This window comes from Tursiops truncatus, chromosome 3 (genome assembly GCF_011762595.2).
Source record: "Tursiops truncatus isolate mTurTru1 chromosome 3, mTurTru1.mat.Y, whole genome shotgun sequence".
In the NCBI taxonomy this organism is placed as follows: Eukaryota; Metazoa; Chordata; class Mammalia; order Artiodactyla; family Delphinidae; genus Tursiops; species Tursiops truncatus.
In genome coordinates, this window is record NC_047036.1 from 96,139,620 (window position 1) to 96,166,393 (window position 26,774).

General features: G+C 36.7%; 1 long non-coding RNA gene across 1 annotated transcript in view; it reads left to right on the forward strand.

Moving 5' to 3' along the window:
- Nucleotides 1–26,774, forward strand: part of LOC141278210 (uncharacterized) — a 155,196-nt gene that overhangs the window by 98,401 nt on the left and 30,021 nt on the right. Inside the window, exon 2 of the long non-coding RNA XR_012330557.1 lies at nucleotides 2,439–2,477. This is a non-coding gene — a long non-coding RNA (uncharacterized lncRNA). The remainder of the gene's footprint in view (nucleotides 1–2,438; nucleotides 2,478–26,774) is intronic.

Here is a 26,774-nt window from a genome sequence, read left to right on the forward strand (position 1 = left end):
ATCTTCAGCTTTTTTCAACAGCATCTTATAGTTTATGGAATACAGGTCTTTTGCCTCCTTAGGTAGGTTTATTCCTAGGTATTTTATTCTTTTTGTAGTAGTCTTTGTAGTAGTCTTTTTGCTTGAATTCTTTCCCTTAACATTATATTTTTGAGATTCTTCTGCTATAAACATAATAGTTCTTTGTATTGCTGAGTAATATTCTCTTATTGGGCTGTAACAAAAATGTGTTTATCCTTTCACCAACTGATGGATACTTGGGTTGTTTCCAGACCTGGACTATTTTGAATAAGCTGCTATGAACACTTGCATACAGATATTTGTGTGAATATATGCTTTTACTTTTCTTGAGTAAATATCCAGAAATTAAATAGCAGGGTCATATGGAAAATGTATATTTAACTTTGTAAGAAATAGCTAAACTGGTTTCCAATTGATCATACCATTTTGCATTCCCACTAGCAATGTATGTGTTCCAGTTCTATGTTTACATCATCATTTGCTAATGTCAAGCTTTTCAGTTTTAGCCATCCTACTAGATGTTTACTGGTATGTTATGGTTCAGTTTACATTTTCTTGATAGCTAATTCAGCTGAGCATCAGTTTCAGGTGCCTTATAATCCATTTGTTTACTGTCTGTGTTGAAGTGTCCTAACCAAATTTTTGCCCTTTTTGTATTAGGTTGTTTGTATTCTTATGTTCTTTTTATATTGTGCCTATAAGTCCTTTTATAAGATAGGTATTTTGCAAACATTTTCTCCTAGCCTGGGGCTTGTATTTTCATTTTTAGAACTATATTTGAGAACATTTATTTTTTTATTTCAATATAGTCCAGTTTATCAATTTTTTCTTTATGGTTGGTGCTCTTGGTATCATATCTAGGACATATTTAGTTATCACAAATATTTTTCTGTTTTCTTCTATATATTTTATATATTGAATACTTAAATTTATGTCTATGATAATTTTTGAGTTAACTTTTGTGTATGGTAAGGATCAAGGTAACTTTTTTGTATATGAAGGCCTAATGTTTCCAGTACCATGTTGCAAATATATTTTCTTCATTGAATTAATTTGGCACCATATATGCATATATTTGTGTGTGTATTTCTATTTTGTTCCACTGACAGATGTATCTAGCTAATTTCATATCCTATATGTAAAACCATTTAAATTTGTTGATTGCTCTAGCTTTATAGTAAGTACTAGCATCAAGTAGTATGAGTCCTCCAACTTTATTCTTTTTCAAAATTGTTTTTGTTACTTTATATTCTTTGCTTTGCAGTACACATTTTAGACTCAGCTTCTGAATTAATATAAAAATACTTCCAGAATTATGTTTGAAATTGTATTGAAGTTGTAGATCAATAAGTATAAAACTTCTGATGAGAAAAATGTGTCATTTTCTTCATTTATTTGATTTCTCTCAGCAATGTTTTGTAGCTTTTAGTGTATAAGTCTTGCAAATACTTGGTAAATTGACTCCTAGTTATTTGCTTTTTGATGGAATGAATATTTTATATATATGTGTATATATACATTTATATATGTGTATAAATATACATATATATATATATACTTTAAATTTGAAGTTAAATATTTTGTTTGCTAGTATGTAGAAATGCAATTGATTTTTGTATCTTGACTTGTATCCTGTGTCCTTGAAAAACTCACTTATTAGTGCAAGTGGGTCTTTCCCAGATTTCTTGGGATTTTTCTATGTGGTAGATATTGTCAAATAAGAACAGAATTGTATTTCTTCTTTCTAGTATGTTTGCTCCACACTTATTTTTATTTTCTAATTGAATTTTCTTTCTTTCTTTCTTTCTTTTCTTTCTTTCCTTCCTTCCTTCCTTCCTACCTTCCTTCCTTCCTTCTTTATTTTTTAATAATAGGAAATATTGCTCTAAATTGCTTTTCTTTAGAAATCCAGACAATTTTAACAAACTAAATAAAAATATATACTTTATAATATAAAAATAAATATATTTTATAATATATAAATAAAATATATATCCATTTAAATCCATGCTATTAATTGTGTATCAATTATCTATCTAAAATCTGTTAACATATAAAATATATATTATGTTTAATATATAATTATGCCCTTATTAACTTCTGTCACTGCAGATTAGTTGACATTTTTTAGAGTTTTATATAAATGAAATCATGGCATATAGTGTTCCTTTCTTTTTTTTTTTTTTCATTCACTCATTCTAATTATTTTGAGATTAATCCCTGCTATTGCATGTATCAATATCCCCTTCCTTTTTACTGCTAACTAGTATTCCATTATATGGATATACCGTTTTATTCATTCATTTACCTGTTGATGAACATTTGGGTTGTTTCTAGTTTTTAGGAGTTACAAATGAAACTTCTGCAAACGTTTATGTAAAAGTCTTTGAATGGATATATATTTCTTTTTATTTTAGGTAAATACCTAGGAGTGGAATGGCATGATCATCTGCTAGGTGAGTGCTTAACTTTTTAATAAAACACTAAACTTTTCCTAAGTGGTTATACTGTTTAACATGCTGCATATGAGAGATTTAGTTGCTTCACATACATACCACTACTTGATATTTTCTGCCTTTTTAATTTGTATCTATCCTATTGTGTGTGTAGTGGCATTTCACTGTGTTACTTACTTGCATTTTGCATTTATCAATGGTTGGAAATCTTTTCATGTGCTTATTTGCCACCTGTATATCCTTTTTGGTAAAATGTCTCTTCATTTCTTTTGCCAGTTTTCTAACTGGATTGTTTGGTTTCTTACTGTTGGGTTTCTAGAGTTCTTTTTTTTTTTAATTGAGATATAGTTGACATATAATAATACGTTAGTTTCAGGTTACAACATAATGATTTGATATATGTATATATTGTGAAATGATTGCCCACAATGTGTTTTTTACTTTTGGGTTTCTAGAGTTCTTTTTTTTTTTAATTGAGATATAGTTGACATATAATACTACGTTAGTTTCAAGTTACAACATAATGATTTGATATATGTATATATTGTGAAATGATTGCCCACAATGTGTCTAGGTAAGATCCATCATCACATGTAGTTACAATATCTTTTACTCGTGATAAAAGTTTTAAGATCTACTCTCTTAGCTATTTTCAAATACACAGTACAGTAGTATTAGCTATAGTCACCATGCTATAGATTACTTCCCCAGGACATTTATTGTATAACTGGAAATTTGTACCTTTTGATCCCCTTCACCATTTCACCCACCGCCTCAAAATTTTGAATATTTTAGAATTTCCACTACAAGTTCAATGAGAAACAGTGAGATTGAATATCCTTTTCTCTCTCTCTGTCTCTCTTTAAATTATAGAGATAACGATTTCCATCTTTCACCAATAAGTAAGATACTCATTATTGGTTTTTCAAAGGTGATCTTTATTAGTTTCAGGTAGCTCCCTGTTTGCTGAAAATTTTTATTATGAATAGAATTTTAATCTTTATTTTCTCAAATGCTGTTTTCTGCATCTATTAAAATTCTTGTGTGATTTTGGAGTTTATGTAATCTGTAGTTGTTGGTTAATCATATTGACTGATTTTCAAGTGTTGACAAATACTTGCATTCCTGGATGAAGCCACTAATATACTATTGTTTTATATATTGTTGGACTTGATTTGATAACATTTTGTTAAAGATTTTGGGCCTGCGTTTGTAAGAGATATTGGTCTGTAGTTTTCTTGTAATGTTGTTTTAGTATCAGGATAACGTGGTCTCATAAAATGTGAGGGAAAGCATTACTTAATCTTCTATTTTATAGAGGACTTAGTATATAATTGGTATTATTTATTCCTCAAATGTTTGATAGAATTTACCATAAAAGCATCTGAGCTTGCAGTTTTATTTATTTATTTATTTTTACATCTTTATTGGAGTATGATTGCTTTACAATGGTGTGTTACTTTCTGCTTTATAACAAAGTGAATCAGTTATACATATGTTCCCATATCTCTTCCCTCTTCCATCTCCCTCCCTCCCACCTTCCCTATCCCACCCCTCTAGGTGGTCACAAAGCACCGAGCTGATCTCCCTGTGCTATGCAGCTGCTTTCCACTAGCTATCTATTTTACATTTGGTAGTGTATATATGTCCATGCCACTCTCTCGCTTTGTCACAGCTTACCCTTCCACCTCCCCATATCCTCAAGTCCATTCTCTAGTAGGTCTGTGTCTTTATTCCTGTCTTACCCCTAGGTTCTTCATGACATTTTTTTTCTTGAATTCCATATATATGTGTTAGCATACGGTAGTTGTTTTTCTCTTTCTGACTTACTTTACTCTGTATGACAGACTCTAGGTCCATCCACCTCACTCAAATAACTCAGTTTCATTTCTTTTTATGGCTGAGCAATATTCCATTGTATATATGTGCCACATCTTCTTTATCCATTCATCCGATGATGGACACTTAGGTTGTTTCCATCTCCAGCCTATTGTAAATAGAGCTGCAATGAACATTTTGGTACATGACTCTTTTTTTTTTTTTTAAATTTCTTACAATAAGTAGTTTATTTACCAACATATTTTACAGCTTTGGCTTTGTATTAGTTTCCTAGGGCTTCCATAACAAGAGTTCCTCAGATTCAGTAGCTTAAACAACAGATTTACTTTCTCACAATTCTGGGAGCCAGAAGTCCAAGGTAAAGGTGTTGGCAGGGTTGGTTTCTTCTGAGGCCTCTCTCCTTGGCTTTTGGACGGCTGCCTTCTCATTGTGTCCTCACAGGGTTTTCCTCTGTGTGCGCACATGTCTGTGGCCAAATCTCCTCTTTTTATAAGGACACCAGTCACATTGGATTAGGGCCCACACTCATGACCACATTTTAACTTAATTACCTCCTTAAAATACAGTCACATACTGAGGTCTTGGGGATTAGGACTCCAACATATGAATCTGGTGGGGAGTTGGGGACAGAACTCAGCCCGTAACTGTGTTCTCCTGCATCTGGGTTTAGTTCCCTTCTCTCTAGGAGATTCCTTAGCAAAGATGTGTGGGAAAGAAACTATGATCTCTGTACATCTGAAAATCTCTTCATTTCGTTCAAACTTAAGTAATGTTCCTAAATATAATGTTTTAGATTGATAGTTATTTTCCCTTAACACCTTGAAGATATTCATACATTCATTTACCATGTATTTATTGAGCCCCTATAGTATGTCAGGTAATATACTATAACAGATGCTGGAACTACAGTAGTCAGCCAGAGAGTATGCCCTCTAGAGGGACAAAATGAAATAGCATTTGTACAGTTGTATGAAGATAAGTTTTCATTTCTCTTGGGTAAACAGCTAGGAGTGCTATTGCTGTGTCAAATGGAAGTGTGTGTTTAACTTTATAAGAAACTGCTAAAGGTTTTCCAGAATGGTTGTACCATTTTACATTCTTGCCAGCAGTGTATGAGATTGATTGCTTTTTAAAGGTTTAAAGTTTCTGTAACTTTCTATGTTGTACCTGGGTGAAATAGTCGCTAATTCACTAGTTTTCTTTTCTATTGACTTTATCCAGTCTAGAATTTATTTAGTTCATTAAAGCTGGGTTTTTTACATGTATCTAGATTTTCCCCATTTTTGCCTTAGAAATCCCTAATTAGTTGATCCAAGTTACTAATTTTATTTTATTTTTTACATCTTTATTGGAGTATAATTGCTTTACAATGGTGTGTTAGTTTCTGCTTTATAACAAAGTGAATCAGTAATACATATACACATGTTCCCATATCTCTTCCCTCTTGCATCACCCTCCCTCCCATCCCCCCTATCGCACCCCTCCAGGTGGTCACAAAGCACCGAGCTGATCTCCCTGTGCTATGCGGCTGCTTCCCACTAGCTATCTACCTTATGTTTGGTAGTGTATATATGTCCATGCTTCTCTCTCGCTTTGTCAAAGCTTACCCTTCCACCTCCCCATATCCTCAAGTCCATTCTCTAGTAGGTGTGTGTCTTTATTCCTGTCTTACCCCTAGGTTCTTCATGACATTTTTTTCTTAAATTCCATATATATGTGTTAGCATATGGTATCTGTCTTTCTCTTTCTGACTTACTTCACTCTGTATGACAGACTCTAGGTCTATCCACCTCATTACAAATAGCTCAGTTTCGTTTCTTTTTATGGCTGAGTAATATTCCATTGTATATATTTGCCACATCTTCTTTATCCAATCATCCGATGATGGACACTTAGGTTGTTTCCATCTCTGGGCTATTGTAAATAGAGCTGCAATGAACATTTTGGTACATGACTCTTTTGGAATTATGGTTTTCTCAGGGTATATGCCCAGTAGTGGGATTGCTGGGTCATATGGTAGTTTTATTTGTAGATTTTTAAGGAACCTCCATACTGTTCTCCATAGTGGTTGTACCAATTCACTTTCCCACCAGCAGTGCAAGAGTGATCCCTTTTCTCCACAGCCTCTCCAGCATTTATTGTTTCTAGATTTTTTGATGATGGCCATTCTGACTGGTATGAGATGATACCACATTGTAGCTTTGATTTGCATTTCTCTAATGATTAATGATGTTGAGCATTCTTTCATGTGTTTGTTGGCAGTCTGTGTATCTTCATTGGAGAAATGTCTATTTAGGTCTTCTGCCAATTTTTGGATCGGGTTGTTTGTTTTTTTCTTATTGAGCTGCATGAGCTGCTTGTAAATTTTGCAGATTAATCCTTTGTCAGTTACTTCATTTGCAAATATTTTAGCCCATTCTGAGGGTTGTCTTTTCGTCTTGTTTATGGTTTCCTTTGCTGTGCAAAAGCTTTTAAGTTTCATTAGGTCCCATTTGTTTATTTTTGTTTTTATTTCCATTTCTCTAGGAGGTGGGTCAAAAAGGATCTTGCTGTGATTTATGTCATAGAGTGTTCTGCCTAGGTTTTCCTCTAAGAATTTGATAGTTTCTGGCCTTACATTTAGGTCTTTAATCCATTTTGAGCTTATTTTCGTGTATGGTGTTAGGGAGTGTTCTAATCTCATACTTTTACATGTACCTGTCCAGTTTTCCCAGCACCACCTATTGAAGAGGCTGTCCTTTCTCCACTGTACATTCCTGCCTCCTTTATCAAAGATAAGGTGACCATATGTGCGTGGGTTTATCTCTGGGCTTTCTATCCTGTTCCATTGATCTACCTTTCTGTTTTTCTGCCAGTACCATACTGTCTTGATTACTGTAGCTTTGTAGTATAGTCTGAAGTCAGGGAGCCTGATTCCCCCAGCTCCGTTTTTCGTTCTCAAAATTGCTTTGGCTATTCCGGGTCTTTTGTGTTTCCATACAAATTGTGAAATTTTTTGTTCTACTTCTGTGAAAAATGCCAGTGGTAGTTTGATAGGGATTGTATTGAATCTGTAGATTGCTTTGGGTAGTATAGTCATTTTCACAATGTTGATTCTTCCAATCCAAGAACATGATATATCTCTCCATCTATTTGTATCATCTTTAATTTCTTTCATCAGTGTCTTATAATTTTCTGCATACAGGTCTTTTGTCTCCTCAGGTAGGTTTATTCCTATTTTATTCTTTTTGTTGCAATGGTAAATGGGAGTGTTTTCTTGATTTCACTTTCAGATTTTTCATCATTAGTATATAGGAATGCCAGAGATTTCTGTGCATTAATTTTGTATCCTGCTACTTTACCAAATTCATTGATTAGCTCTAGTAGTTTTCTGGTAGCATCTTTAGGATTCTCTATGTATAGTATCATGTCATCTGCAAACAGTGACAGGTTTACTTCTTTGCTGATTTGGATTCCTTTTATTTCCTTTTTTTCTCTGATTGCTGTGGCTAAAACTGGCAAAACTGTGTTGACTAAGAGTGGTGAGAGTGGGCAACCTCGTCTTGTTCCTGATCTTAGTGGAAATGCTTTCGGTTTTTCACCATTGAGGATGATGTTGCCTGTGGGTTTGTCATATATGGCCTTTATTACATTGAGGAAAGTTCCCTCTATGCCTACTTTCTGCAGGGTTTTTATCATAAATGGGTGTTGAATTTTACCGAAAGTTTTCTCTGCATCTATTGAGATGATCATATGGTTTTTCTCCTTCAATTTGTTAATAACGTGTATCACGTTGATTGATTTGCGTATATTGAAGAATCCTTGCATTCCTGGAATAAACCCCACTTGGTCATGGTGTATGATCCGTTTAGTGTGCTGTTGGATTCTGTTTGCTAGTATTTTGTTGAGGATTTTTGCATCTATGTTCATCAGTAATATTGGCGTGTACTTTTCTTTCTTTGTGACATCCTTGTCTGGTTTTGGTATCAGGGTGATGGTGGCCTCGTAGAATGAGTTTGGGAGTGTTCCTCCCTCTGCTATATTTTGGAAGAGTTTGAGAAGGATAGGTGTTAGCTCTTGTCTAAATGTTTGATAGAATTCGGCTGTGAAGCCATCTCGTACTGGGCTTTTGTTTGTTGGAAGATTTTAATCACAGTTTCAATTTCAGTGCTTGTGATTGGATTGTTCTTATTTTTTATTTCTTCCTGATTCAGTCTTGGCAGGTTGTGCATTTCTAAGAACTTGTCCATTTCTTCCAGGTTGTCCATTTTATTGGCATAGAGTTGGTTGTAGTAATCTCTCATGATCTTTTGTATTCCTGCAGTGTCAGTTGTTACTTCTCCTTTCTCATTTCTAATTCTGTTGATTTGAGTCTTCTCCCTTTTTTTCTTGATGAGTCTGGCTAATGGTTTTTCAATTTTGTTTAGCTTCTCAAAGAACCAGCTTTTAGTTTTATTGATTTTTGCTATCGTTTCCTTCATTTCTTTTTCATTTATTTCTGATCTGATCTTTATGATTTCTTTCCTTCTGCTAACTTTGGGGGTTTTTTGTTCTTCTTTCTCTGATTGCTTTAGGTGCAAGGTTAGGTTTTTTATTCGAGATGTTTCCTGTTTCTTAAGGTAGGATTGTATCGCTATAAACTTCCCTCTTAGAACTGCTTTTGCTGCATCCCATAGATTTTGGGTCATCGTGTCTCCATTGTCATTTGTTTCTAGGTATTTTTTGATTTCCTTTTTGATTTCTTCAGTGATCACTTCGTTATTAAGTAGTGTATTGTTTAGCCTCCATGTGTTTGTATCTTTTACAGATCTTTTCCTGTTATTGATATTTAGTCTCATAGTGTTGTGGTTGGAAAAGATACTTGATAAAATTTCAATTTTCTTAAATTTACCAAAGCTTGATTTGTGACCCAAGATATGATCTATCCTTGAGAATGTTCCATGAGCACTTGAGAAAAATGTGTGTTCTGTTGTTTTCGGATGGAATGTCCTATTACTATCAATTAAGTCCACCTTGTTAAATGTATCATCTAAAGCTTGTGTTTCCTTATTTGTTTTCATTTTGGATGATCTGTCCATTGGTGAAAGTGGGGTGTTAAAGTCCCCTACTATGAATGTGTTACTGTCGATTTCCCCTTTTATGGCTGTTAGTATTTGCCTTATGTATTGAGGTGCTCCTATGTTGGGAGCATAAATATTTACAATTGTTATATCTTCTTCTTGGGTCAATCCCTTTATCATTATGTAGTGTCCTTCTTTGTCTCTTCTAATAGTCTTTATTTTAAAGTCTATTTTGTCTGATATGAGAATTGCTACCACAGCTTTCTTTTGGTTTCCATTTGCATGGAATATCTTTTTCCATCCCCTTACTTTCAATCTGTATGTGTCTCTAGGTCTGAAGTGGGTCTCTTGTAGACAGCATATATATGGGTCTTGTTTTTGTATCCATTCAGCCAGTCTGTGTCTTTTGGTGGGAGCATTTAGTCTGTTTACATTTAAGGTAATTATCGATATGTATGTTCCTATTCCCATTTTCTTAATTGTTTTGGGTTTGTTATTGTAGGTCTTTTCCTTCTCTTGTTTTTCTTGCCTGGAGAAGTTCCTTTAGCATTTGTTGTAGTGCTGGTTTGGTGGTGCTGAATGCTGTTAGCTTTTGCTTTTCTGTGAAGGTTTTAATTTCTCCATCAAATCTGAATGAGATCCTTGCTGGGTAGAGTTATCTTGGTTGCAGGTTTTTCTCCTTCATCACTTTAAATATGTCCTGCCAGTACCTTCTGGTTTGCAGAGTTTCTGCTGGAGGATCAGCTGTTAACCTTATGGGGATTCCCTTGTGTGTTATTTGTTGTTTTTCCCTTTCTGCTTTTAATATTTTTTCTTTCTACTTAATTTTTGACAGTTTGATTAATATGTGTCTTGGTGTATTTCTCCTTGGATTTATCCTGTATGGGACTCTCTGTGCTTTCTGGACTTGATTAACTATTTCCTTTCCCATATTAGGGAAGTTTTCAACTATAATCTCTTTAAATATTTTCTCAGTCCCTTTTTTTTCTCTTCTTCTTCTGGAACCCCTATAATTCGAATGTTGATGTGTTTAATGTTGTCCCAGAGGTCTCTGAGACTGTCCTCAGTTCTTTTCATTCTTTTTTCTTTATTCTGATCTGCAGTAGTTATTTGCACTATTTTATCTTCCAGGTCACTTATCCGTTCTTCTGCCTCAGTTATTCTGCTATTGATCCCATCTAGAATATTTTTAATTTCATTTATTGTGTTGTTCATCGTTGCTTGTTTCATCTTTAATTCTTCTAGGTCCTTGTTAAATGTTTCTTGCATTTTGTCTATTCTATTTCCAAGATTTTGTATCATCTTTACGATCATTATTCTGAATTCTTTTTCATGTAGACTGCCTATTTCCTCTTCATTTGTTTGGTCTGGTGGGTTTTTATCTTGCTCCTTCATCTGCTGTGTGTTTTTCTGTCTTCTCACTTTGCTTATCTTACTGTGTTTGGGGTCTTCTTTTTGCAGGCTGCAGGTTCGTAGTTCCCATTGTTTTTGGTGTCTGTCCCTAGTGGCTAAGGATGTTTCAGTGGGTTGTGTAGGCTTCCTGGTGGAGGGGACTAGTGCCTTTGTTCTGGTGGACGAGTCTGGACCTTGTCTTTCTGGTGGGCAGGTCCACGTTTGGTGGTGTGTTTTGGGGTCTGTGGACTTATTATGAACTTAGGCAGCCTCTTTGCTAATCGGTGGGGGTTCTGTTCCTGTCTTGCTAGTTGTTTGGCATAGGGTGTCCATCACTGTAGCTTGCTGGTCGTTGAGTGAAGGTGGGTGCTGGTGTTGAGATGGAGATCTCTGGGAGATTTTCGCCATTTGATATTATGTGGAGCTGGGAGGTCTCTTGAGGACCAGTGTCCTGAAGTTGGCTCTCCCACCTTAGAGGCACAGCACTGACTCCTGGCTGCATCACCTAGAGCCTTTCATCCACACAGCTCAGAATAAAAGGGCGAAAAAGTAGAAAGAAAGAATTAGTAGAAGTAGAAAGAAAGAGAGAAAGAAAGAAGATAAAGTAAAATAAAATAAAGTAAGATAAAATATAATAAAGTTATTACAATTAAAAAATAGTTATTAAGAAAAACAATTTAAACAAAATAAAAACGGACGGATAGAACCCTAGGACAAATGGTGGAAGCAAAGCTATACAGACAAAATCTCACACAGAAGCCTACACATAGACACTCACAAAAAGAGGAAAAGGGGAAAAACTAATCTTGCTCTCAAAGTCCACATCCTCATTTTGGGATGATTCGCTGTCTATTCATGTATTCCACAGATGCAGGGTACATCAAGTTGATTGTGGAACTTTAATCCGCTGCTTCTGAGGCTGCTGGGAGAGATTTCCCTTTCTCTTCTTTGTTCTCACAGCTCCCAGGGGCTCAGCTTTGGATTTGGCCCCGCCTCTGCGTGTAGGTCACCGGAGGGCGTCTGTTCTTCACTCAGACAGGACGGGGTTAAAGGAGCCGCTGATTCGGGGGCTCTGGCTCACTCAGGCTGGGGTGAGGGAGGGGCACGGAGTGCAGGGCGAGCATGCGGCGGCAGAGGCTGGCGTGACGTTGCACCAGCCTGAGGCGTGCCGTGCGTTTTCCTGGGGGAGTTGTCCCTGGATCCCGGGACCCTGGCAGTGGCGGGCTGCACAGGCTCCCCAGAAGCGGGGTGTGGATAGTGACATGTGCTCGCACACAGGCTTCTTGGTGGCGGCAGCAGCAGCCTTAGCGTCTCATGCCCTTCTCTGTGGTCTGCGCTTTTAGCCGTGGCTTGCGCCCGTCGCTGGAACTCCTTTAAGCAGCGCTCTTAATCCCCTCTCCTCGCGCACCAGGAAACAAAGAGGGAAGAAAAAGTCTGTTGCCTCTTCGGCAGGTCCAGACTCTTCCCCGGACTCCGTCCCGGCTAGCCGTGGTGCACTAACCCCCTGCAGGCTGTGTTCACGCCGCCAACCCCAGTCCTCTCCCTGCGCTCCGACCGAGCCCGTGAATGGGCTTCCTAATGTGTGGAAACCTTTCCTCCTTCACAGCTCCCTCCCACTGGTGCAGGTCCCGTCCCTATCCTTTTGTCTCTGTTTATTCTTTTTTCTTTTGCCCTATCCAGGTACGTGGGGAGTTTCTTGCCTTTTGGGAGGTCTGAGGTCTTCCGCCAGCGTTCAGTAGGTGTTCTGTAGGAGTTGTTCCACGTGTAGATGTATTTCTGGTGTATCCGTGGGGAGGAAGGTGATCTCCGCGTCTTACTCTTACGCCATCTTCAAATTTTAAAACTTTTGTGCATCAAGACATTTTCAAAAAAAATGAAAAGACAACCTTCATCTTCCATCGAAACTGCACTTGGGTTGATGGCTACAAAGTCTTTAGTGTCAGCCACAGCCACACTGGGAAGAGAGAGGAGAGCAGGAGAAGAAGAGAGGCCACCTGAATCCCATGCCGTCACCCCTGCTCCTGGCCACACGACCCGCGGCTGCGCCCACTACCCGTAGCAGTAGCATCTGCGGTCTCGCGGGAGCGGCTCGCTGAGCGGTGATGCAGGACGGACGCCTCTTCCAGTGTGGGGGTGGCAACCAGGTAGGCGGGCGGGGCGGGAAGGGCAGCGGGTGAGGGGACTGGTTTCGGGTGGCCCGTCGGCTCGTTGCGGCAGTCAGTCTGAGGCCTTTTGCCAGCGTTCAGTAGGTGTTTTCTAGGAGTTGTTCCACGTGTAGATGTATTTCTGGTGTATATGTGGGGAGGAAGGTTATCTCCACGTCTTAATCTTCCGCCATCTTCCCCCTCGGAGTTTTATTTTTGAAAAATATATATTTAAATTTTTTACTACTAGACTATTCACGTTACAAATTTTTTCTTGAGTGAGTTTTGGTAATTTTTATATCTTTCAAGAAATTGTCCATTTCATCTTGTTATCAAATATATTATCATAAAGTTGTTTATATTTTTCCTTATTAATCTCTTAATGCCTGTATGTAGTGCTACGTACACTTTCCTTCCTGGTATTGGTAAGCTATATTTTTCTTGATCAGTCTGCCTAGAGTCTCATCAATTTCATTAATCTTTAAAGAAATTTTGGTTTTATTTACTTTTCTCTTTGGTGTTCTTTTCTGTTTCGTTCGTTTTTGTTCTGACCTGTATCATTTCCTTTTTTCTGCTTGCTTTCAGATTAATTTGCTCTTCTCTTTTCAGTTGATTGTATTAGAAACCAATGTCATTTTTTGAGACCCTTCTTATTTTATAATTATAAGCATTTACTTCTACAAATTTGATTTTAAACTTTGCTTTAGCTGTGTTCCACAAATTTTGATGTTATGTTTTCATTTCCACTCAGTGCAGAATATTGTCTCATTTGTGGTTTCTTTCTTTCTTTTTTTTTTTTTTAACGTCTATATTGGAGTATAATTGCTTTATAATGTTGTATTAGTTTCTGCTGTATAACAAAGTGAATCAGCTATACATATACATATATCCCCATATCCCCTCCCTCTTGCATCTCCCTCCCACCCTCCCTATCCCACCCCTCTAGGTGGTCACAAAGCATGGAGCTAATCTCCCTGTGCTATGCGACTGCTTTCCACTAGCTATCTGTTTTACATTTGGTATTGTATATATGTCAATGCTACTCTTTCACTTTGTCCCAGCTTACCTTTTCCCCTCCCCGTGTCCTCAAGTCCATTCTCTACTTCTGTGTCTATATTCCTGTCCTGCTCCTAGGTTCTTCAGAACATTTTTTTTTTTTTTAGATTCCATATATGTGTGTTAACATATGGTATTTGTTTTCTCTTTCTGACTTACTTCACTCTGTCTGACAGACTCTAGGTCCATCCACCTCACTACAAATAACTCAATTTCGTTTCTTTTTATGGCTGAGTAATATTCCATTGTATATATGTGCCACATCTTCTTTATTCATTCATCTGTCGATGGACACTTGTGGTTTCTTTTAACCATATTCCACGTAGAAATGTGTTGCTTACTTTGTGATTACCTGAGGATTTTCCATACATATTATTATTTATACGTATAGTTCATTTTTTAATGATCAGTTTATTTTGTATGATTTCAGTTATTTTAAGTTTGTAGAGGTTTGATCTGTGAGATTATGGTCTCTCTTACTGAATGCTTCGTGTCGTCTTGAAAATATTGTGCTCTCTGCTATTGTTGAGTTGAATGTTCTTTAAATGTGAATTAGTTATTTGACTATCTGGTAAAATTCCTTGTTTTGAAGTATATGTTTTTCCTGATATTTATATAGCCAATACAATTTTCATTATTCTTTTCATGATGTGTCATTTTCCATTGTTTTACTTTTACATAGCATAAAATTGGGTATGGCTTTGTTATCCAAATTGACAATCTCTACCTCTTATTAAGAGTGTTTAGACAAATTACATTTAAAGAAATTATTAATATGTTAGGATTGATATGTCATGTTGATATGATAGCAAATATTGATACATTTATGTCTCTCTTCTTACTTTTTGTTTTCAATTTATCCCATCTATTCTTTGTTCTAATTTTCTCTTTTCATGCCTCCTTAGAATTAAATGTTTTTAGTTTTTCCATTTTATCTCCACTAATAGCTTAATAATTATACCTCTTTTAACTTTTTTTAAAATTTCTGTCTCTTGTAGTTATTTTTTTCATTAGATTTTGGACATTTATGCAAAAGAAGAGAAGAGACAAGATAGATAATATGCATTCTTAGAAATCTGTGTGCCCTGTTTCTGGCAGGTTTTGTGGGGGATTAAGGCAATAGTGTTTTTAGTTCCTGTGGCCCTGAACCCTACCAAAGGGGCTTATTTTCAGCATTTTTCTTCCTTCTCACACAGCAGCCAAACTACCATTTTTAGATGAGGAGTCTTGCTCAGGGAGTCTTGAACACAAGCAAATTACTTGATTCTCTTCCAGTGGTGATAGCACCCTGCTTTGTATTTGTGTAGCGTGCTTTAAACAAGAGGCTTTCTATCCTTCCACCAACAGCAGCCAACCTTTGCCTGAGATAGGAAAAAGGGCTGTTTTCCTCTTCTTCCCTAAGAAACAGACAGCTTCTGTTTTATCCCATCTCCGTTGGACAGCTCAACTATTTCTAGGAAAGTTTCTTGCCCTGTACCTAGAGAAAGAGAGCTTTGGCTTAATATGAGAGAATAGTCCCAGTCACTTCTGGGTTTCACGTCTATTCCACAGCAGCAGCTAGTAAATCATCCCCTGCAGGCTTTCATTGCTAAGGAAGGCTTTCTCAGCTATCCTTTATTGCCTCCACCCTTTCTCCTTATGCCTGGTGAGGGTTTATGAGAAAAATTTGGCAGGTGGCTGGGGACTCCTTTTGTTTCTGGGACTTTCAGAGATATTTAATGTGACATACTAGTTCATATTCTGCTTTTATGTTTTTGTTAACATTTCAGTAATTTATGTTTTCTTACCCATTTTAATGGGTGCTACTTCTCTATCTTGTACTTTGTCAAGACAAAACTGTTTGCATGTCCTATTTTTCCTTGTAGGAGTTTGTCACCCTTCGAAATTCAATTTACCTCACTGCCTTGAGACCTCAGCTTACTGATGGGCTCAAAAAAAAAAAAACCCTCTTGTTTTGTGTATTTTTAGCTTTTATTATTGTTGGGCAGGAGCAATGGTCTCTTGTGGTTTTCTATATTCTCAGCAGAGGCAAAACTCTGGATGGGTCTTTAAGCATAATTTTTCAGTGAAAAAAATGGAAACTATAATGAGATAAATAACATGATGTCATTTAAGTAAATTAAAACATTTGCAAATTATACATCTCATGTTTTGTAAAAGCATATTAAAATAAACAGAAACACATTGAATACATTACAGTTATTGCCTGGGGATGAAGGAAGGAGAAGTGAGATATAGTGATATAAGTGAATGAATTAGAGAATGAATGAATAGAGCAAGAGAGGATAATTTCATTAAACGAGGTTGATTTTGTGAAATAAACTGAGGAGTCTGCTAAACTCAGCCCCCTGTAGCTGAGACCCAGAAGGTATTAATAAACAATCAAACACAAAACAAATCGGATAATCTAGCATTATCTTATTCTATTTATATTGTAATAGGGTGCTACAGTATGTGCATATCATTTTTGTACATGTCAGACTTGTTTTCATTTTAATATTATTAAATATCTTGTTAAATATATAATTTGAATTATTGAAAATATTTGTGACTATATGTATCTCATTGGCAGATGAAGTACAATGTCTGATTAACATAATAGAACACAAGAATTACTGTAATTGGGGGAAAAGAGTAAAACAGAATAATGAAAACATACATCATGGAGGACATATTGTATTTACTGATTTATTGCTAAATTATTTTCTAGAAATAATTATAGTTCTGTTTGTCCATTTGAGATAAAGGTGATAGACAGTGATTTATATAGGCTATGAACCATTTGGAGTACCTTGGGTCAGCTATTTTGCGCCTTCGTTTTTTTCATTAGACTCATGAGTTTAGACTTTAAGGTCACTCCCAAATAATATGATAATATAAGGAAGACCCAGAAGGAGAATGCCTGGCTGGACCTCAAGCAGTTTGGTTTAGATACCAGGAGAGTACAACCTAGGGCAGGATACTTTGATAAGGGAAAAAGAAGTTTTTGTAAGCTAAGATTCATTGAGGTAGTTTGTTTATCTATTTATTTATTCATTTAAAACTTTTTTATTGAAGTATAGTTGATTTACAATGTTGTGCTAATTTCTGCTGCACAGCAAAGTGACTCAGTTTAAAGAATTCAAACCAAAGAATAATAAAAGAACAAGGAGAACTTTTCACTGATGGATTCTATAGATAAAGCCTTGATAGCATTGAATAAAATCATAATTCCACTCTCTTGTGCCTGGACATATACCTCTGTATGAGTCTTGATGGTTCTGTAGACTTAGAAAACTGGGACTTTTACCCCAAGATCATGATGAGTATTCTAAATGGATTTAGATTTCCTTCCAGCTCAGCTTGGTTTTCTACCAAAGACAGAGCCTGAACTAAGGATTTGCATATAGGTGGTTTATTTGGAAAGAGATGGGAGATCAATCTAGGGCACATCATTGAGGTGCCAGTGAGAGTAAAGAGGGAAAGACAGAGTCTATACAAGGGATTGCTCACTGGAAGTGGCCACTGAAATTTGATCTCATGGAGACCTTCTGAGGAGTAAACAGAATATTTCTCAAATTGTCCACAAGAGATTTCCAAGAAAAAGCAACTTGTCACCCCCCCCTTTTTTTTTTTTTTGAGAGCTTCCCTGAGTGGGTGAGTAAGTAATGTCTGGTATTTCTGAGCTGTGCATGTGTGCACGTCACTCTGTCTCTCACCACTGCCTCATATCATGGCATTGGAAAAGCCCTGAAAGAAAACAAAAATTACATGGAGTATGTTTGAGCTAACGTAACGTCAACAAAACCTAAATCAAATCCTGCAGGAACCTAGTCAAAAAATCAGGCAGCCCTGAGAGGATGCAGGGTAGAGTCCAAGAGGTTCTGATACACTCTCTGGACTTCTGAAGCTTTGGCATAGCAAGTAGCTGGTTGAATTCCCTCCATCCAGGATTTGATAAATAGACAGTTCTCCTGTATGATCCGTAGGGAGATTTACTTCTTATTTTCTCCTGGTTAAACTCAAAACTGAAGTTTAGTCTCGGAAGCATTGGCCTAATCTCTGTCTAATTTTTCAGTAAGTTCAAGGTTCTGTACAGGGGTGTTAGGATGGGACATTTTTCTAATATGCTGTATTTCTATTTCATGGAAAAACTAATACAGTTTTAAGTGTGGTGTTTAGATAGGGCACTAATAATTCTCGGAGGTAAGCATTCTTTGAAATAAGAAACACTAGTTTTATTCATATACTCTTGAAAAATCACTTTCCCCTGCTGTTTTCTTTGCTCTCCTTGCCTTTGAATAGCCTTCCAAGTGCTAGAGTTGCATCACTAAAGCTTCATTTCTCAAAATTCCAATAAACCCAAATCCGTATTATCCTCATAGTAGATACTCAGTGTGCTGGTTTTCGACTGATCATAATAAGGATTTTGAAATTTCAAGTTACGTTGTTTCCACCTCCCAACACAAAAGCAAAGTAAAGCAGTGGAAGCATTTATTTCCTCTGCAATAATGGTATCTCTTGTCAATAGTATTAGTTGTCAAAAATGCTTTCCACCTCCAAGTGAAATACAAATAAGGAAAGAAAAATACTGAAGTTTCCACCAAAGGACTTCTTTAAATTAGTGTTTTACTTATCTTGGTATGTTTAGAAAAGTGAAGCAAGAAAGGTCATTTAGAAAGGATAATAGGATGTAATATTCAACAAAAGAGGTTTAAGCAAAAACTTTTAAGAAAAATGTAATACATTTAGTATCGATAAAAGAGAAGTCAGTGGGTGATTATGAGGAGATTGGAGGTAAAATAGTAGGAGAAAAAGGTGGAGGAAGCCAGCTGAGAGGTTAGACTTGGATCAAAGAACTGCAAAAAATGGACGAATCTTGGTGAAAACCTCAAGAACATTTTGAATAGTAAAAGAAAAACCATCACAATCCCAACTTCTAACTCAGGATTTAAAATACTTGAAACTTCTAATGCACAATATTAAAAATAGTAAATGCAGTGTCCTTTTAGTATAGCTTTATGTTTCACATCGGCCTTTTATTGTTATAAACATCTTTTTCTTTCTTTCATAATTATTTACTCTACCCAGTTTACTCTCAGTATGAAGTCAAATATCATTTCATTACTTTATGTTAGACCTTTATAAAAAGATTATGCAATGAACTAATCAACAAAAGGTAAAGCTGACATTTAAATAGCAATGCACCTTTTGGCATTATCTACTGTGAAATTCAAAGAAATAAAAGATTCACCCAGTGCTTGCCTCCCACTGTCCTTACCCAGGCTCACTGGATACAAAAATCCAACTCAGAAAGTTGACACTGCCAAGGTTGAATTTCACATCCTTTGACATTTTACACATGTAAGTGTCCAACATACCAGTGATTTTTTTCTAATCCAAACTACTACTAGGTTGCTCCTTTGAAAATCAGGTATGCATTTTCCTATTTAAACAATATTATAAACTAAAAAGAGTCCCAGATACACCCATCAGAGTGCTTTTGGTGTACATTTAGCATAGCTAGGCTATCAATTGGGGACCATCTTTCTGCTGAGTTTTGACTGGCTTTGGCAATAGCATGAGAAGAGACATGAAGTCAAACAGAAAACAGAGGAAGAGAGATTCTCCTTGTTAGGGGTTCATGGTTGATCATGGGGACAGTGTTGAAATAAGGGACTGGAAATGATGATGAAGCTTCTCTCATGACTTTTCCGTTCCATGTCCATGGCCTGCTTTCACTCCCTGGCATCTCCCAAGGTTCCACAAGGCCCTCAAGTAGGTGTTAAGAAGGAAACCATCTAATTCAGTCTAACTGATTTTGCCTGTCGTATTACCTCTTTAATTTTCTCAAAGGGTTAGAAAGGAATACTTATTAATCAAAAGATCTGTAACTGACTGCATTGAAAGACGTGTAACAGAAGTGCCAGTGTTCTGTGGCATGAGGGCAGACCCTGTCAGGCAGCTATGCATGTTGCCAGGCGTGACAGGCTATTAGCAGTCCTCAGTTCAAATCCAGTTACTTCTGACCTGCATGAATTTTGCTCCTTGATAAACCTCTCCTTCTCCTTGAGAGTGAAGTTCAAACGTCACCTCATCTAGCACAATATCAACAGCCTCTGAGCTCCTCGAGCACTTAGCTGTAATTTGATTAAACCAGAACTTTTTATATTTAATAAAGGGGGATGAGGAGAAAGGAAGGGGAGGGAGAAGACAAACGGGGGAAGGATGAAGAGAAGGAGAAGAATAGGAAGAGAAAAAAGTTTTCTCCTCTTCTCTCTGTCTTTGCCCCCATGAACTATAATTCATATCTAATAATACTATTAATACTTAATCATTACTTATAATAAGTTTTGCCTTTTCAAAAACTAGTTATATTTAATATTTAGAAAATGCAAAGTTTTAAAATATTAACTTTAACCTGTACATATTTTTTATTAAATAAAGAAACAAAATAATTCCCTAAGACAAAGTCCCCTCTAGGATCCTATTCTGTTTATACTTTGCATCCTATTTACCTCTTTTCTTAGAGTGTCATATACTATCTGTGACCTAATTTGTAGTTTATGGAAGAAGTGGCTAAAACATAGTTTGAGCAGAGGCCTTTCCAGAATTCCCACTCCTTAAATTACCCTGAACAGTCAGATAGTTGATGAGAACAAGTAATTGAAGTTACGTTTAACAGCATAGAATCACATTTTTGACTATTAAAAAAAATCATTTCTTCCCTCCCCTCTTCCATTCTACCACATTTCCGCTAATGTCAGTGTTATGTCATGAAGCAGGCTAAACAAAGGTCAGATTCAGGAAATGTGGACAGAGGGAGTACGCTGATTGTAAATTGTGTCTCATGAATTATATTCTGTGTGCGTGTATACATAATGCATTATCCTAAAGATATCTTATTGTTGGATTTGATTGAGCATTCACTTTACCATGTATATAGCGTTTACTTATGCCAGAAATGGACATTCTGGCTTACATAATACTGAAATAGCATTTCTGAAAGGAATTCTATCGTACTTGCCACAAATTTAAAAAGTCCTTTGCACAAATTATTGGAATTATTTATTTATCATCTCCCGTAGTAGACCATGAACTTCTAGGGGGCAGGAGTAATTCTTATCATCCTTGCACTTTGCAGTACTGATCAAAGTTCTTAACGTAAGACAGGAGTTCAATAAATATTGAATGACTGAATGGAAATTTTCCAAATGTTCTGCTTTCTTTAGAATATTTTCATCCCTTACTTTTGACTTCACAGGTCCTATTCTAATTATGATTAAATTATTAACTCAATTAAACAGAAGCTCCCTTGGGGCTGCTGGAAGGAACTGTACTCTAGAGCTGTGAGGTCAGCAAGAGCAACGGCTTGTGAAATAATTGTGATGGGAAGTTTCTCTGTGCCTCTGAACCTCATTTTTTTTTTTTTTTTTTGCGGTACGCGGGCCTCTCACTGTTGTGGCCTCTCCCGTTGCGGAGCACAGGCTCCGGACGCGCAGGCTCAGCGGCCATGGCTCACGGGCCCAGCCGCTCCGCGGCACGCGGGATCCTCCCGGACCGGGGCACAAACCCGCGTCCCCTTCATCGGCAGGCGTACTCTCAACCACTGCACCACCAGGGAAGCCCTGAACCTCATTTTTTATTTAGCAGACTTGTTCCTAAATGGATATGTTGTGATTTTTGTGATACTTAATTGCTTCAAGGGAACTAAAAGAATTCCTAACAGATACTCTTTGTACAAAGCAAAGAATCACATCTCCATCCATAGTCTGCTTTTTACAATTTATCTATATTGTGGGGTTCTATTTTTATATCAAGTGTCTTATCTCTAGATACATTTATTGCTCAATTAGAACTTTGATAAAATATTTCCCTACTATTCTAAAACTCTAAATTACAAATACATAAGGATTTAAAATGGAGCTTGGTAAACTTAAAAAAAAATTCACTGTTGATTTACCTTGTTCTTTGCATCTTCTCATAAAACATAGCACAATATATAGCTGAACAGAAAAGATAGGTAACCACAAAAAGGAATTTTTTGGTTTAGGATTCAAGAGAAGTATGCTGGTGTTCTGGAGTCCATTGGATCCTCTGGACTGGCCACAGGCAACTCTCTCCCCTTGCCAGAGATGAACCTCATTGCTCCCGCAGTTTGTACAAAGACCTCAGCTGAGGCTGTTAACTCAGAAAATGGCATTCGTTTTCTGAATGAATGCCATTCAAAGCCCTCCCCTACCATCTTCATTGCCTCTAGGTGGATAACCAGAGTCAACTTCCAGCATAACCAGGAACATATAGTCTGTGGCCTGGTGGAAATAAATCACACACAGAAGGAACTGCAGGAGTCGGTTACTGCACGCTAACAGCACCTAAGGGAACGTGTGTGGGAGGGGTGCAATGGAATGCTGATTTATGCAGTACTTCTCGTGTGTAGTCTGGGACCAGTAGCATCAGAATCACCTGCAAAGTTGTTAGAAATGAGAAGTATTTGGCCCACCCCAGACCTATAGAATCAGAAACTCTAGGAGTGGCACCCAGCGATCTGTGTTCTAACAAGCCCTCCTGGTGCTTCTGATGCCTGCAACAATTTGAGAACCCAAACTGAGAACCCAAATCCCACTTCACATCCTCTTAGCTTCACTATGGCTTATTCCAGCCACTTCTTGTTGCCAGCTGCTCTGCATGGGCTGCAACAGTCTTGCCACAGCTATATCCTGACAGTGCCTTGCCTCATGCCTGTGTCCTGCAACTCTTGCCTCCTGTCCTAGGGTTAACTTTTGGATCCCAAAGGCACAAAAAGTACAGGATTCATCTCAATTCTGGGGCATATGCAGTCTGAAAGCCTGGGGAATTCCCAGCTTCCCTAAGGATACATTTTTGACAAATGGGAGATAGAAACTGGGAATATATTCTTCGCACTTCCTCCCTCTGGATAGACCCTTTTGAGATGAAGTTTGTATGGTTTCTTAGAGAGCAGATCTATGAGGTGAAGAAATCAGTAGCAATCAACATGATAACATGTTCTTGGAATTTACCCTACATTGTTACTCTCCCTCACACCCCTGTCCTTCAGGTAAGCTCTCTGGGATCGTATTTCCTCAAACAGTGGTCACACATAAGCCTTTGCCTCAGACTCTAATTTCTGGGGAATTGGGCTAAGAAAAAAGACACCCAGGACCTGAGATTCACTGCAGTATCATTGCTGCAGGTCTGATGCATACTTGCTATATAGAAAATGATATGCAAAATTAATGTTTCTATAATAGAATATTATTGTGAAATTTTTGTTACATTTAACATAGTAAATCATAAAGCAAATGCCTGATAGCAAACTAAGATATCAGATGTATGCACTTAATTTCCTATTTGTTATTGTTGGACAATTCTAGTAAATACTCAAAGGTTAACATGCTATTTTCTCCTTTTGCTCTGCATCCCCACAAAACTGAACAGAGCTATGAATTCTTCAGTAGAATCATAAGCTTCTGTACACCATTTGGGAATAAGGAGCATATCCCTTCAGCATTGGACTTACGATGCAGCCTGATTTTTATGCTTTTTGTTTGTTTGTTTTGGATTTCCTTTGTTAAGAATTATTCACTTTGCAAACAAGGTAATGAAAGAGAGCATGCATTTTCATTTCTTCTTGGGACTCAGCAAATCTTTACAGAAATTAAGTTCCAGTGTGACCCAATGCCCCAGAGGACAAAGATGCATGTAGAGAGACATGCTAATAATTGAGGAAATCTACGTGGGGGACAGGAATGATCAACTACTTCTCTGTTGTCTGAAAAAGTCATTGGACTTCCTTAAGTGCCTAAACCACTATAAGAGAATGGCCCCAGCTCTGAGAAAATATTTCTGAGACTAGGCCAACTTTTGTGTATTTGGAAGATGATTTGAAAAATTCCCTGAAGTGACATATCCCCTTAACTTGCTCACCAGGGTATCTTAAAATTCCTGTTAGGGGGTCCTTTTTTAAAAGTTTTTCTTTGAGCTTTACTGAGCTATAATCGACATGTAACATTGTGTAAGTTTAAAGTGTACAATGTGTTGATTTGATATACTTATGTATTGCAGAATGATCACCACCATAGGTAACACTTCCAGCAGGTCACATAATGACCATTTCCCTTTTGTAGGGAGAACATTTAAGATCTACTCCCTTAGCAACTTTCAGGTATATAATACAGTATTAACTATAATCACCACGCTGTACCTCACATCTCCCAAGCTTACTCATCTTATAGCCGATAGTTCGTACTCTTTGACCAATACCTCCCCATTTCCCCCAATTCCTAGGCCCCTGGGAACCAACATTCTAGGCTCCATTTCCATGAGTTCGGCTTTTTTAGATCACACATATAAGCGATATCATACAGCACTTGTCTTTCTCTTTCTGACTTACTTTACTTAGATGTTGTCCCAAATGGGAGGACTTTTTTCTTTCTCGTGGTTGTATGATATCCCATTGTATATGTATACACTGTAACTTCTTTAGTCGTTTATCCATTGACAGACATTTAGGTAGTTTACACATCTTGGCTGTTGTGAATAATGCTGGAATGAACATGGGAGTACAGTTACCTCTTTGAGATCCTGTTTTCATTTCCATTGCACGTATACCGAGAAGTGTGGTTGCAGGATCATATAGTAGTTCTATTTTTAATATCTGAGATGATGTTTTCCATTACTGGCTGTAACCAATTTACATTTTCACCAGTAGAGCACAAGAATAGTTATCCCTTTCTTGAACACAAGCTCTGGTTTCCAGGAATATTAATTTTCATTACACTCAGGAAAAATAATGCAGCTATTACTACTATATTATGAATTTACTTACAAATTAAAAGATACAAAAACCCTAAGGTGATAGGTTAGGTTAGATAAATCTGGAAGGAGAAGGAAGATAAGAAAAAAGTTTTAAGTGACTTTCTTTGACTATTCAAAATGGCCCAAGTACTCAGGTAGAAAAAAGTACTGAAGTAGAAAAAAGAAATTCAGTTCTTTCCACCAAAACCATCCCAAAACTATTTAGCTTAATGCATCTTCTCTAAGGCCTCTATACTCAGCCAATATTGTGTATTAGGACATGCATTAAATTGTTCTTCTTGCTTTCTCAGAATATTTCATAATTCAGTATTCATGCCCTCAACCTAAACCTATCTCCTTTTCAGACTTCTGCCTAACTCTGCTATAAGCATTTCTCTGTTGTCAATTCCAACTCCACCCTACAACTTATCTCTGGCTAACCCTCTATCTCTGATATATCAGATCTTCATGAGATCGCTATACACACTTATGAATAAGACTTATTCAAGTGAATATCCATCAGTAATGATGTCCTCACTAACTCACAGCCACATCCCTAAAGTTCATGAAAACAAAGTGGGTAATTGAGTAAACAATAGAGGTGTATACTAAGGAAGGGCAATGGGTAGAGAAATAAAAGATAAAAATTCATCAGTTGGTTATGAAAATGCGACAGACTAAAAACAATACAAATGCCATTTATTTTGTTTTCTTAAAAAATCCTACTATATTATACACATTTCCCTGGGTTTTCATAGACCACTTTTAATGATAATTTTTACTAGTTTTAAAATATCCATCTAACTTACATATACTATACTTGTTTTAAACTGCTCTCTATATTTTCTCCAGTTTCTTAAAGTTAAAAGTTACTGCAATGAAAATCTGGCTCTGCATAAAGTAGTCTTCTTGTGTAGAATTATGGTATTAGGATACATAGTCCCGAAGGTAGAATTGCTGAGTCAAATTGGATTAACATGTTGTCTTGTGCCACATATTGTTTATTGCAAAGTAAATATCTGTGTTCAGTTATTAGTTTCACCACAATCTAACAAGCTTTGAATGTTCTTACTTAAGCAAAAATTGTTTTCTCCATAGATGGAGAATACAGTGGTGTCTTAGGAAATGTTTATTTTCTACTTCTTTAATAACTGACGAAAGTGTACATTTCCCATGATTATATAATTTTTTATATAAATTATTTGTTCATATATTTGCCTTATTTAAAATAAAGAGCAAGACCCCATTAAGTAATTTTTAACAAACACTTTGAAAATCTTGTTGGATGCAAATATTTTCCAAACATGTTACTTTTATATTAGTTGCTGTCATGTACACAGAATTATCATTATCTTGTATGTATTAATCTATCAATTTTTTTGAATCTCTTTTCTTCCCCAGTTACAAAAGTTGGCATGCCCATGGTACGAATTCTGTGTTTATTATCTCTTCGATATCTATTCTCATTCATAAGTGACTTCATTTGTCTCATACTCCTTTGGCTTTAAATAGCATTTATATGTAGGCAATTCCTAAATCTTTTTTGCCCTACTTCTGTTTTTCCCCTAAGTTTCACATACATGTCCACCTGAGTTTAATCCCGTCCCTCCTGGTTCAACTCTTGACCCCTAAAATATGCAGCCAGATAGCAGACTCAAGCCTTTTCTTTGCATACGTCAGATCCCATGATTCATCTGTGAGAAAGCATCCACTGGCTTCTCATCTCGCATGGAATGCAATCCAGACTTCTTGCCCTGACCATCAAGGCTCTGGATGCCTATACATTAGAGGTCCACATTTACCTTTTAATTCATACCACTCTAGTCTTTGTTTACTTCTCTGTATTCACATTGCATATTTTTCTGTCCTCAAACAAGCTAAGCTCGTGCCTACCCCAAGCATGATTTTTTCTCTTTCTGGTCTCTGAGTGGAATGTTTGTTCATGTTCCTTTTTTCTTGAGGTATAGATGATTTACAATATTATATTAGTTTCAGATGTACAATATAGTGACTCAATATTTTTACAGATT